The sequence below is a fragment of the Sminthopsis crassicaudata genome, chromosome 3, assembly GCF_048593235.1.
Source record: "Sminthopsis crassicaudata isolate SCR6 chromosome 3, ASM4859323v1, whole genome shotgun sequence".
In the NCBI taxonomy this organism is placed as follows: Eukaryota; Metazoa; Chordata; class Mammalia; order Dasyuromorphia; family Dasyuridae; genus Sminthopsis; species Sminthopsis crassicaudata.
The window spans coordinates 225681572-225694350 of record NC_133619.1 but is presented as its reverse complement, the minus strand read 5'-3'; the positions used below and the strand labels follow the sequence as shown (position 1 = coordinate 225694350).

At 33.0% G+C, this 12779-nt stretch overlaps 1 pseudogene; it reads right to left on the bottom strand.

The window, feature by feature from the left end:
• Positions 1–303: 303 nt before the first annotated feature.
• On the bottom strand, positions 304–917 carry LOC141561986 (large ribosomal subunit protein uL11-like; annotated as a pseudogene).
• Positions 918–12779: the final 11862 nt, after the last annotated feature.

Genomic DNA, 12779 nt, shown 5'->3' with positions numbered 1-12779 from the left:
GCTATATGAGGAAGTAGAAAATATTCTAAGAAAGCTGTTCTGAAGCTTACACAGTCTGAAAGCATTAAGGGACCATATTACAAGAATGCAAGAAATTGAAGATACCAAAAGAATGGGGAAAATAAAAAATAACATCACTATTCAAGAAAGAAGATATTTTTTCATCCTTTGACTTTTTTTATAGGGTTATTACAGGACTCTCTTTTGAGTATTAATGAATCTCATTGAAGAGCTCTTATAATGATTTGGGGCTTGATGGCATTAAAAAGAAAGTCATCCTCAAAGAGAAATATCTGGAAAACATCACCCTCTAGTTAGCTGCATTGTTCCTTTTAGCAAGGAATCTTTTATGATCTGTGTATATTTGTCAAATATTAATTTATTGCAATAGTTTCTTTTGTAGCACAATAGTTTTTTTTGGTAACTTTCTGGACATTTCACAGCACACTATTGATGTCATTAAAGACATTATGAGAATGTCTGCCATAAATGTTGCAGCCCACAGACTAGGCTATTACAAGTATCTCTTTTATGGTTGCAGACAGGTTTCTTGCCAAGAATTGGTGCCTCATCTGTAGAGCAATGTTGATAATCTCATAAAGACTAATGTTTCTACTGTGTTTAATATTTTTCTGCTTCTTTCTGTCCTGAGGAGGTTCCTTTAGACCATTGATGATCAAGGCTAAGGCAGAAAGCACAACCTCAGTCTGGGCCTGTCTGTTCTGGATGATAAGTTTCACTGTGATTCTTAGCCCTTCCCAGTTACCCATTGCCTTGGTGATGTAATCACCAACTTTTTTTGGGAGACAAACCCCAAAGGATTAATTTGGGGGCCAGAGCTGATGTAGCACCAACTTCACCACCAGTATACTTAAAAACATGACATTAATTTCATTAGGATCAAACTTAGGTGTCATGGAGGCATTGAAGGTAGTAACTTGGCCTGGATGCTATAGGGTGGATGCCAGTGTCAGATAAACCTGGCTTCAGGATGACCAAAAGAAGTTACACCTTCACTACCATGAGCTGGAAGCCAAAAGCCTTATATGATTTTAATATGTACATAAGAATCTGTATTTTGCTCTATTGCATCAAATGTTTATTTGTATCAATAACCTATATGCATTGGTGTTTTTTGGAATTTTTTATACTTTTTAATCAATTACATGACTGTTAAGATTTCATTTAATACATTGTTGAGGGAATTGTGAACTGATTCAGACATTTTGGAGAGCAATTTGGAACCGTGCCCAAAGGATTGTAAAACTGTGCTACCCTTTGATTCAGCAGTGTCACTACTGGATTTATATCCCAAAGAGATCATAAAAGAAGGAAAAGACCTATATGTGCAAAAATGTTTGTGGTGGCAAGAAATTGGAAATTGAGTGGATGCCCATCAATTGGAGAATGGCTGAATAAATTATGATATATTAATTTGATAGAATATTATTGTTTTATAAAAAATGATGAGCAGGCTGATTCTGGAAAGATTTCCTTAAACTGATGTGTACTGAAATGAACATTGTACACAGAAACAGCAAGATTATGTAATGATCAACTATGATAAACTCAGTTCTTTTAAGCCATACAGCAGTCCAAGTCAATTACAATAGACTTGAAATGGAAAATATCATCTGCATGGAGAGAGAACTATTGAGACTGAATGCAGATTGAAGCATACTATTGTCACCTTTTTTTGGGGGGGGGGAGAGGTTGCTTTGTCTCATGGCTTTTCTCTCATTCTGATTTTTCTTTCACAACAACATTTAATTCACACATTAATTCACAATGATTAATATGGAAATACGTTTAAAATGTTGGCATGTATATAACCTATATCAGATTGCTTGTTGTTTTAGGGGAGAGGGAAATAAATGTAGGATGGAGAAAAAATTTGGAACTCAAAATCTTTTTTTTTTTTTCTGAGAGTACTATTATTTTATTTTATTTTTAAATTTTTTTATTAATTTTATAATTATAAATTTTTTGACAGTACATATGCATGGGTAATTTTTTTATTATTATATATATTTTTATAATATTATCCCTTGTATTCATTTTTCCAAATTATCCCACCCCTCCCTTTACTCCCTCCCCCCGATGACAGGCAATCCCATACATTTTACATGTGTTACAATATAACCTAGATACAATACATGTGTGTAAATACCATTTTCTTGTTGCACAATAAGCATTAGATTCTGAAGGTACATGTAACCTAGGCAGACAGATATTAGTGCTAACAATTTACATTCACTTCCCACTGATCCTTCTCTGGGTGTAGCTACCTCTGTCCATCATTGCTCAACTGGAAGTGAGTTGGCTCTTCTTTATGTTGAAGATTTCCACTTCCATCAGAATATATCCTCATACAGTATTGTTGTTGAAGTGTATAGTGATCTTCTGGTTCTTCTCATTTCACTCAGCATCAGTTGATGTCTCTCCAAGCCTCTCTGTATTCCTCCTGCTGGTCATTTCTTACAGAGCAATAATAGTCCATAACCTTCATATACCACAATTTACCCAACCATTCTCCAACTGATGGGCATCCATTCATCTGGAACTCAAAATCTTAAATGAATGTTGAAAACCATCTTTACCTGTAATTGAAAAAAATATTATTGAGAAGAAAAAATTTTGGCCTGTTGTGAAAATCAGATTTGTGAAAGGTATCCTCTTTTATCAAGAATAACTTCAATATGTATGTATAGTAGTCATATAAATATTGATGAGAAAGTAGATATATGAGTACTAACTATACCAAAATATTTACAGCACTACTTTTATGATAGCTGAGAATAAAAACAGAGTGAATGTTCATTGATTTGGGAATGATTAAATGGTAGCACATGAATGAAATATTATTGTGCTATTAGAATTTACAAATATGATGAATAGAGAATGTTTGAAAGTTATACATGAACGGATGCAGAGTTGAGTCAAGAAAACAATATAATCAGTGACTATAGTAATATAAAACAAAAGAATATTCATCACAAAATAATTGAAAGTGAATGTGCAGAATTTCAAAGAACAAGCATTACCCCCAAAAGTTTTAAAATCAATCAATAAACATTTCTCACATGCTGTACTATGTGCCAAACATTAAGCTAAGTATTGGGGATATAAAAAAAGGCAAAAAAATAATATTTTTCCTCAAGGAGTTTACAATCTAAAGGAGACAACAAATGTGTACAAACAAGCTAACTGGTAAATAATTAATGGAGGTAAAACACCTCAGTTCAGAGGAGCTGGAGAAGACCTCCTTTAAAAGATTGGATTTTAGTTGAGATTAAAGGAAGTTGAGGAGTTCAGTAAAAAGAAACTTCCTTTCACTCCTTTATAGAGGTGACAGTTCCATGGGTTTGGAACACTATATATATTTTAGATTTATGAATTGGTTTCTCTAATTTTTTTCCTACCTCTTTTTTGTCTTTTTTTTTTTCTTTTAGAAAATATTCTTTGTTATATGAGATGATTCTTATGGAGGAAAAAGAATGAGGAATACTAGCAAGAATTCAGTCAATATAAAAACAAAAGATAGCAATAAAAATTTGTTTTTAAAAGTTTCAAAACACTTTAATCTTAGAAGAGCAAATTGGAAGGTATTTAATTTTGTATTAATAACATTAGATTTTTTTCTTTAAAAATATTTCCTACTTCCTTCTAGACTCTGTATATAAAAAGAGATCATGTACAAAATTTGTTTATGCTACAAATTTAGAATAGATTCTGGACTAAAAGAAAAGAAGAAAAAGAATTCTATCAACCATAAATTATTAATTCACTAATTAAATTCAGTTTTCATCCTAATAAGCTGATTCTCAAATTAGTCTAATTATTGTTTTTAAGCAGTTTGAATTTGACATGCAAAAGAATATTAATTAGCACACTAAGAAAATAGTTACAATAATAAGGAAATCCCTCTAAGAAATTATACATATATATACTCATCCTGCTTGGGTGGCATTTGCAGAAAATGTATAATATTTTTGCAAATGCCAAGCTGGCACAAAACCTCATTTTAATTTTTTTTTAAATTGTGAACTTAATAAACATGAGAGTGGAAATTCCCATGTGTACACAGAGAATTATACAGAAAATTGTAAATCTTTATTATATTTGACTTGCTTTTTTTTTTTTGAGATGTGTGTGTATGACTGTATGTGTAAAATTAAATAAATAACCTTCAAAATTGTCCTGCTTACTTGTGATTTTTTCTGACTTTTTGTCTCTTCTCTCCTATGCATTTAAAAATACTTTAACAATATTTCCTCCTTTCTCTCTATTTTTTCTTTCTTTCTGTTACCCTACCCTTATTACTCTTTCTTTCTCTCATCACCTCATTTTCAAAGAAGAAAAGCAAAATTCCCATAAATATATGCATGGTCAAGAAAAACGAGTAATCACATTGGCAGTATCTAAAAATTATCTTATTTTGCATTGTCAGTCCATCTCTCTCTTAGGAAGTTAAGTAAAATCATTCTTTTGGACTTCTGGTCCTCTGGAATTATGATTGGCTATTGCATTGATCAGACTCAAACTCCCTTTTAAAACAAATATCCTCTAGATCATAAATATTGTATGGTTGCAAACCTTTGGAATACATAATCTTTAAAGAATAAAAAGTTGTGGGTCTCCCAAAACAAACAATATTAGAGAATTTCATGATGAACAGAATTAGAAAGTAGTATATTTCCAACCATGATCTATGGGTTTAAATACCTTTGATCCTGACAAACCTGTATCTTTACACAAGTCTTCATCTGTAAAGTTAGAGTTAGACTAGATGTCCTGTGAAGACTCTTTCAACCTCAGATCTGTTTGCATAATTCTATGAAGTATCATTAGAAAAAAATATAAATCAAAAGGGATCAAAAAAGCAGTTGGGTCAATCATATGGCAGAATATATTGTGTGTGTGTGTGTGTGTGTGTGCGTGCGTGTGTGGTAATGGTGATAATGGACATCTTTGCTTTACCCCCAATTTTATTGGAAAGACCTCTAACATTTCCACATTATATGTAATGTTTGTTCTTGGATTTAAGTGAATAATACTTAATTTCTTATGAAAGAGCTATTTATTCCTGTGATTTCTAGAATTTTCAATAGAAATAAGCATCGGATTTTATCTAAAGTCTACTCAGTGTCTAATGACGTAATTACATGATTTTTAAAAACATTTTTTAAATTAATTTTTATAATTATAACATTTTCTTTGACAGTACATATTCATAGGTAATTTTTTTTTTACATTATCCGTTGTACTCCCTTCTGTTCCAAATTTTTCCCCTCCTTCCCTCCACTCCCTCCCCTAGATGGCAGGCATTCCCATACATATTAAATATTTTATAGTATATCCTAATAATTACATGATTTTTATCATTTATTTTTATTAACATGTTTTGTTATACTTGTAGTCTCCCTTATGTTTACCCAACCCTGTATTCCTGGTATAAATCCAATTTGGTCTTGCTGTATAGTTATTTTAGCATGTTGTTTGTAAGCTACTTGCTACTATCTCATTTAAATTGTTGCAAAAATATTCATTGTTATACTGACCTATAGTTTTCTTTCTCTAATATGTGTCTCTCTATTTTAGGTATTAAGACTATATATTATAGAAAGTGTAGGGAGTATAGTTTTTGCCCTATAGATTATGTGTCTCATAGATCTTTCTAGGGGTAACTCCCAGAAAGACATGGATAAATATCTGTAAAAATCTTCTCTGACTGCTCTTTTCCAAGAAAGATTTTTTTATTTCTGCCAGGAGAGAAACAGAAGATTGAGACCATGAAACTGGATATTGTTCTCGGCTCAGAAAGGGAGTACAAGGCTAGGATTTTATCTATTTTCTCCCCTAAATATCATTAGTCTAGGAGAAATAATTTTTAGTTTTAAGTTGCACTCCTGATTGTTATTTCTTTTTAAATTAAAAAAAATTAACTTTACTTTTACAATTGCATGCAAAAATAATTTTTAATGTTCATTTTAAAAATTTTTTGATATCCAAATTCTTCTCTTTTTCTTCTCTCTCCTTGAGAAGACACACAATTTTATATTTATTATATATATACAATCATGCAAAACATATTTTCATATAAGCCATGTCGTAAAAGAAAATACAGACCTCCCCTTCCCCCTTAAAAAAAAGAAGAAAAATTTTTAAAAGTATACTTCAATCTGCATTCAATCCCAGGCTCTTTCTCAGGAGATAGATAGCATTTTTTTATCATAAGTCCTTTGGAATTGTCTTAGATTATTCTATAGCTGACAAAAGCTAAGTCATATTGATTGTGTTGTTCTCCCTTTAAGAAACTAATCCTTTCAGGGAATGATGTGGGTTGTATATAGATATATAGATAAATATACCATGAAGTGTATATCACCTCCAAAATCTGTGAAGAAATAAAGAGGTAGGGAATATATATCCCTTCATGGTATATTTATGTAGTGTTCCCTATTTAATCCTGATATAAGTAGGTTTTCAGAACTATCTATCCTCTTCTCCCCTATAATGCTTTTGTATCTATTCTTCACTTGCACCTTATTCTTTTTTTCATAAAGCTTTTATTTTCAAAACATACATAACTTTCAACATTCACCCTTGAAGATCCTTATGTTCCAAATTTTTTTCTTCCTTCTCCCTATTCCCTCTGCAAATAATCCAATATATGTTAAACATATGCAATTATTTTATACATATTTCCACAATTATCATCTGCACCTCGTTCTTATAACAATTATTTTTATTTTTTCCTGGACAGTTTTGCTTTTTTTTAGAGTCAGATCATACCAAACTCTGTCCCAATCTTTCTTTTGAGTTATCCAATTACTGATGTTAATCTTAAACACGTGTAAACATTTCCATGCCAAAAAAACCATAAACAATATGTCCATGTTGAGTCCCTTGAACATTTTTTGGCTCTTATATGTTAAATTCTCTATTCAGTTCAGATTTGGTTGAGACGAAGTCCTGAAAAACTGCAATTTCATTGAATATCCATTTTTTTTTTGTTGTTGTTCAATGGTTAATTTGGGGGGGATATAATATTTTTGGCCACAGGCCCAGTTATTTTGATGTTTTATATATATATATATGACTCTTTCCAGACTGCCTTCTCCTTTTATCTTCCCAGAGAATGGGCTAGTGGGTACTCCAGGAGCTTGTGGGAACTATTTACAACCAGTGAACTTGCTCCTTTTAAAGGTGTAAACTCCTTTTTAGAAGTCTAAAGATGTAAACTCCTTTTAAAGGTGTGAACCCTAAGCTAGAGAATTGTTAAGTACAGACTTAGCACCTAGTAAGAACCTAACACATTTTTTACAGTCAAAGGTTCTGATAAAGGACTAATTTATGAGAAATCAAGCCATTCTCTAATTGATAAATGGTCAGACAATTTTCAGATGAAGAAATGGAAATGATTTCTACCTATATGAAAAGATGCTCCAAGTCATTATTAATCAGACAAATGAAAATTAAGACAACCCTGAGATAACTACTACAAACTAGATAACTACTACAAACTTTTCAGAATGGCTAGAATGACAGGAAAAGATAGTGCTGAATGTTGGAGGGGATGTGGGAAAACTGGGATACTGATACATTGTTGGTGGAATTGTGAATGCATCCAGCCATTCTGGAGAGCAATTTGGAATGCTCAAAAAGTCATCAAACTGTGCATACCCTATGATCCAGCAGTGTTACTTGAGCTTAGTTGTACCAAAGAGATCTTAAAGAAGGAAAAAGGACCTATATGTGCAAAAATGTTTGTGGTGGCCTTTTTTGTAGTGGCTAGAAACTGGAAATTGAAAGGATGCACATTAATTAGAGAATGGTTGAATAAATTGTGGTATATGAATGTTATGAAATAGTATTGTTCTGTAAGAAATAACCAGCAGGATGATTTCAGAAAGGCCTGGAAAGACTTACATGAATTGATGCTGAGTGAAATGAGTAGGATCAATTCTGATGGACATGGCTACCTTCAACAATGAGATGAACCAAATCAGTTCCATTTGTTCAATAATGAATAGAACCAGCTACATCCAGAGAAAGAACTCTGGGAAATGAATGTGAACCACAACATAGCATTTCCAGTCCCTCTGTTTTTGTCTGTTTGAATTTTTTTATTTCCTTCTCAAGTTAATTTTACCTTATTTCTAAGTCCTATTTTTCTTGTGCAGCAAAATAACTGTATGTATATGTATACATATATTGTATTTAACATATGCTTTAACATATTTAACATGTATTGTTTTACCTGCCATCTAGGGGAGGGAATAGGGGGAATGAGGGGAAAAGTTGGAACAGAAGATTTTGCAAGGGTCAATGCTGAAAAATTACCCATGCATATATTTTGTAATAAAAAGTTATTTTAAAAAAAGATGGGGATTGGTGGATTGTTTTCCATTTCTACTGTTCCCTAGTGTTCTATCACTCCAGGACAATTTTATTTGATTATTTCTTTCATTATTGTGTCAATGTTCTTTTTTAATCACAGCTTTCAGTCTAATTATTCTTGTATTTTCTCTTCTTGATCTGTTCTCCAGATCTGATGTTTTTCTTATGTTTCAGATACTGTTCTATTTTTTAATTCTTTATATTTTATTTGGTTATTTTTTGGTCTTTTATAGCTTTATAGACTTTCTTTGCCCAATTCCAATTTTCAAAGAATTGACTTTGTATTCCCTTTCATAATTAGTTAATTTTTTTCCCTCATAATCTTGTTTTTTTTGAATGGGTCTTCTTTATATATTTTTTAGTTTTTTCTCAATCTCATTTGATCTTTGAAGTCTTTGAGTTCTATAATTTTTTTTTGGGCAGGTAGGCATTTAATGTTACACTCTAGGGTTTTTTTTTTTTTTTTAACTTCAGTGTCCTCCTCTGAAGATGAATCCTGGTCTTCTCTATTCCCCTAATAAGTTTCTGTAATTGGATTCTTTCTTCTTTGCTTGTTTATTTATTTAAAATGAAAACTATTAGTGTTAGTACCTCTAATCCTGGGGTAGGGAGAATTGTGGTGCTTGCTTCACTTCAGCTTTCCTCTCTGATCTGGAATCGCAAATCGAAAGTTCTACCCTTCTGCTAATGTCTATAGCCTCCTGTTACACTGCTCCTATACTCTTCTGGTGTGTTGTGCTGGTTCCTTCTTGCCTCAAGGGCTCTGCCTCTGCAGCACATTTAGGCCCCACGTTTCTAATTAGCTGAAGTTCCCTCAGTCTTCTTAGACTTAAATGCCTGACTCCCCTCACTCTCCAGGAGATGAAACTTTTTTTTTTTTTTTTAATATTTATTTATTTATTTATAGTTTTTTTTTTTCCCCACAGTATATATGCATGAGTAATTTTTTTATAATATTATCCCTTGTATTCATTTTTCCAAGTTATCCCCTCCCTCCCTATCCTCCCTCCCCTTGATGACAGGCAATCCCATACATTTTACATATGTTACAATATAACCTAGATACAATATATGTGTGTAAATACCATTTTCTTGTTGCCCATTAATTATTAGCTTCCGAAGGTATAAGTAACCTGAGTAGATAGACAGTAGTGCTAACAATTTACATTCACTACCCAGTGTTCCTTCTCTGGGTGTAGTTATTTCTGTCTATCAATGATAAACTGGAAGTGATTTGGATCTTCTTTATGTTGAAGATTTCCACTTCCATCAGAATACATCTTCATACAACATTGAAGTGTACAGCGATCTTCTGGTTCTATTCATTTCACTCAGCATCAGTTGATGTAAGTCTCTCCAAGCCTCTCTGTATTCCTCCTGCTGGTCATTTCTTACAGAGCAATAATATTCCATAACATTCATATACCATAATTTACCCAACCATTCTCCAATTGATGGGCATCCATTCATCTTCCAGTTTCTAGCCACTAGGAAAAGGGCTGCCACAAACATTTTGGCACATACAGGTCCCTTTCCCTTCTTTAGTATTTCTTTGGGATATAAGCCCAGTAGTAGCACTGCTGGGTCAAAGGGTATGCACAATTTGATAACTTTTTGGGCATAGTTCCAAATTGCTCTCCAGAATGACTGGATTCTTTCACAACTCCACCAACAATGTATTAGTGTCCCAGTTTTCCCACATCCCCTCCAACATTCATCATTATTTGTTCCTGTCATCTTAGCCAATCTGACAGGTGTGTAGTGCTATCTCAGAGTTGTCTTAATTTGCATTTCTCTGATCAGTAGTGATTTGGAACACTCTTTCATACGAGTGGAAATAGTTTCAATTTCATCATCTGAGAATTGTCTGTTCATATCCTTTGACCATTTATTAATTGGAGAATGGTTTGATTTTTTATAAATTAGGATCAATGCTCTATATATTTTGGAAATGAGACCTTTATCAGAACCTTTAACTTTAAAAATATTTTCCCAATTTGTTACTTCCTTTGTAACCTTGTTTGCATTAGTATTGTTTGTACAGAAACTTTTTAGTTTGATGTAATCAAAATCTTCTATTTTATGATCAATAATGATCTCTAGTTCTCCTCTGGTCATAAATTCCTTCCTCCTCCACAGGTCTGAGAGGTAGACTATCCTCTGTTCCTCTAATCTATTTATGATCTCATTCTTTATGCCTAAGTCATGGACCCATTTTGATCTTATCTTGGTATATGGTGTTAAGTGTGGGTCAATATCTAATTTCTGCCATGCTAATTTCCAGTTTTCCCAACAGTTTTTGAGATGAAAGTTTTTATGGTTTGAGCTGAGGCTCCAATAGAATCCACCTAGACTCAGAATTCTCTCCTCTTGCTGTTTATGTGGGGCTAGCCTGGAGGTGATTGCACTTTGCACTGGTTAACCTTCCAATCCTGGAGTCTTTCTTCTTTTCCTCTGGTTATCTTAAGAGACCCTTGTTCTGCCCCAAGTCTTCTTTATTATTTTTTTTTCTAGTTTCCATTAGCTCTGAGGCACAAATATATTCTGTTTGTGAAGAGCTTGAAGTTTTATGATCTACTACACTATCTTCCCAGAATCTTCCCTCTGCTTATCATTTCTTAAAGCATAAAACATACCACATCTTGTTCACCAACTGCTGGGTTGATTGATGTTCCCTTAATTTCCAGTTTTTTACCACCAGAAAGCAATTATTGTAAATAGTTTTGTACATATAGATCTATTTCCATCTTTTAAAAAAATCTCTTTGGCATACAGCTCTACTAGCGGTATTACTTGATCAAAGGTTATGCAGTTTTATAGCTTTGTGGATATAGTTCCAAATTGTTCTCCAGGATGGTTAGATCAGTTAACAATTCTACCAATCATACATTAGTGTCCCAGTTTTTCTATATCCCCTCCAATATTTGTCATTTTCTTTTTCAGCCATGTTAGCCAATCTGGTAAGTATGAAGTGGCACCTCAGTGTCATTTTAATTTGTATTTCTCTAATCAATAGTGATTTAGAGTATTTTTCATATATTTTTAGATAGCTTTGCTTTCTTCTTCTGAAAACTCCTTGCTCATATCCTTGGACTAATTATTTATCAATTGGAGAATGACTCATATTCTTATACTTTTGACTATTCTCTATATGTTTGAGAAATGAAGCCTATATCAGAGAAAACTGTTAGAAAATATTTCCCCCCAATTATCTGCTTTTCCTTTTTTTTTTATTTTTTATTTTTTTATTTAATAGTTTTTATTTACCAGATATATGCATGGGTAATTTTACAACATTGACAATTGCCAAACCCTTTGTTCCAATTTTTCCCCTTCTTCCCCCCCCGCAGATGGCATCTTGACCAATACATGTTAAATATGTTAGAGTATAAATTAAATACAACATATGTATACATGACTAAACAGTTGTTTTGCAACTGTACATTTAGCTGTGAAGGAAATCCAAAATGCAGACAGACAAAATTAGAGGAATTGGAAATTCTATGTAGTGGTTCATAATCATCTCCTAGAGTTCTTTTGCTGGGTGTAGCTGATTCAGTTCATTATTGCTCTGGTTCATTGTGAAAATGGCCACATCCATCACAATTGATCATCATACAGTATTGTTGTTGAAGTATACAACAATTTCCTGGTCCTGCTCATTTCACTCAGCATCAGTTCATGTAAGTCTCTCCAGGCCTTCCTGAAATCATCCTACTGGTCATTTCTTACAGAATAATAATATTCCATAATATTCATATACCACAATTTATTCAGCCAATCTCCAATTGATGGGCATCCATATAGTTTCCAGTTTCTGGCCACCACAAAGAGGGCTGCCACAAACATTCTTGCACATACAGGTCTCTTTCCCTTCTTTAAGATCTCTTTGGGATACAAACCCAGTATCTGCTTTTCCTTCTAATCCTGGCTGCACTGGTTTTAATTATGCAAAATAAATGTAATTAATGTGATCAAAATTATCCATTTTACTCTTCAAATTGCTTTCTAAATCTTGTTTGGTCATAAATTATTCCCTTATCTGTTGTGTCCTACTTTCTAGAGCCTCCACACTGGGGTGATTAAGATATACCTTCCTAGTGGAGAAGTGATGAAGATCACTGAAGATGCTGGGAAAATGGAGTCTGTTTATTTCAAGGACTTTCTCCTTTATATAATGTAACAAAAACAACACTGTGCACATGAGACCACATGAACAACTTGCTATTCTACATAGTTTGCCATCTGGTATTCTTCTACCTGGTATCACTCTGCTTCAATCTCAACACAGGTTATCATCGCCCCCTGACTTCAGGAAGGCCATTTAGGGGAGATGGGGAGCCAAACCAGACATTGTAAGCAGGTTTGCTCTGGGC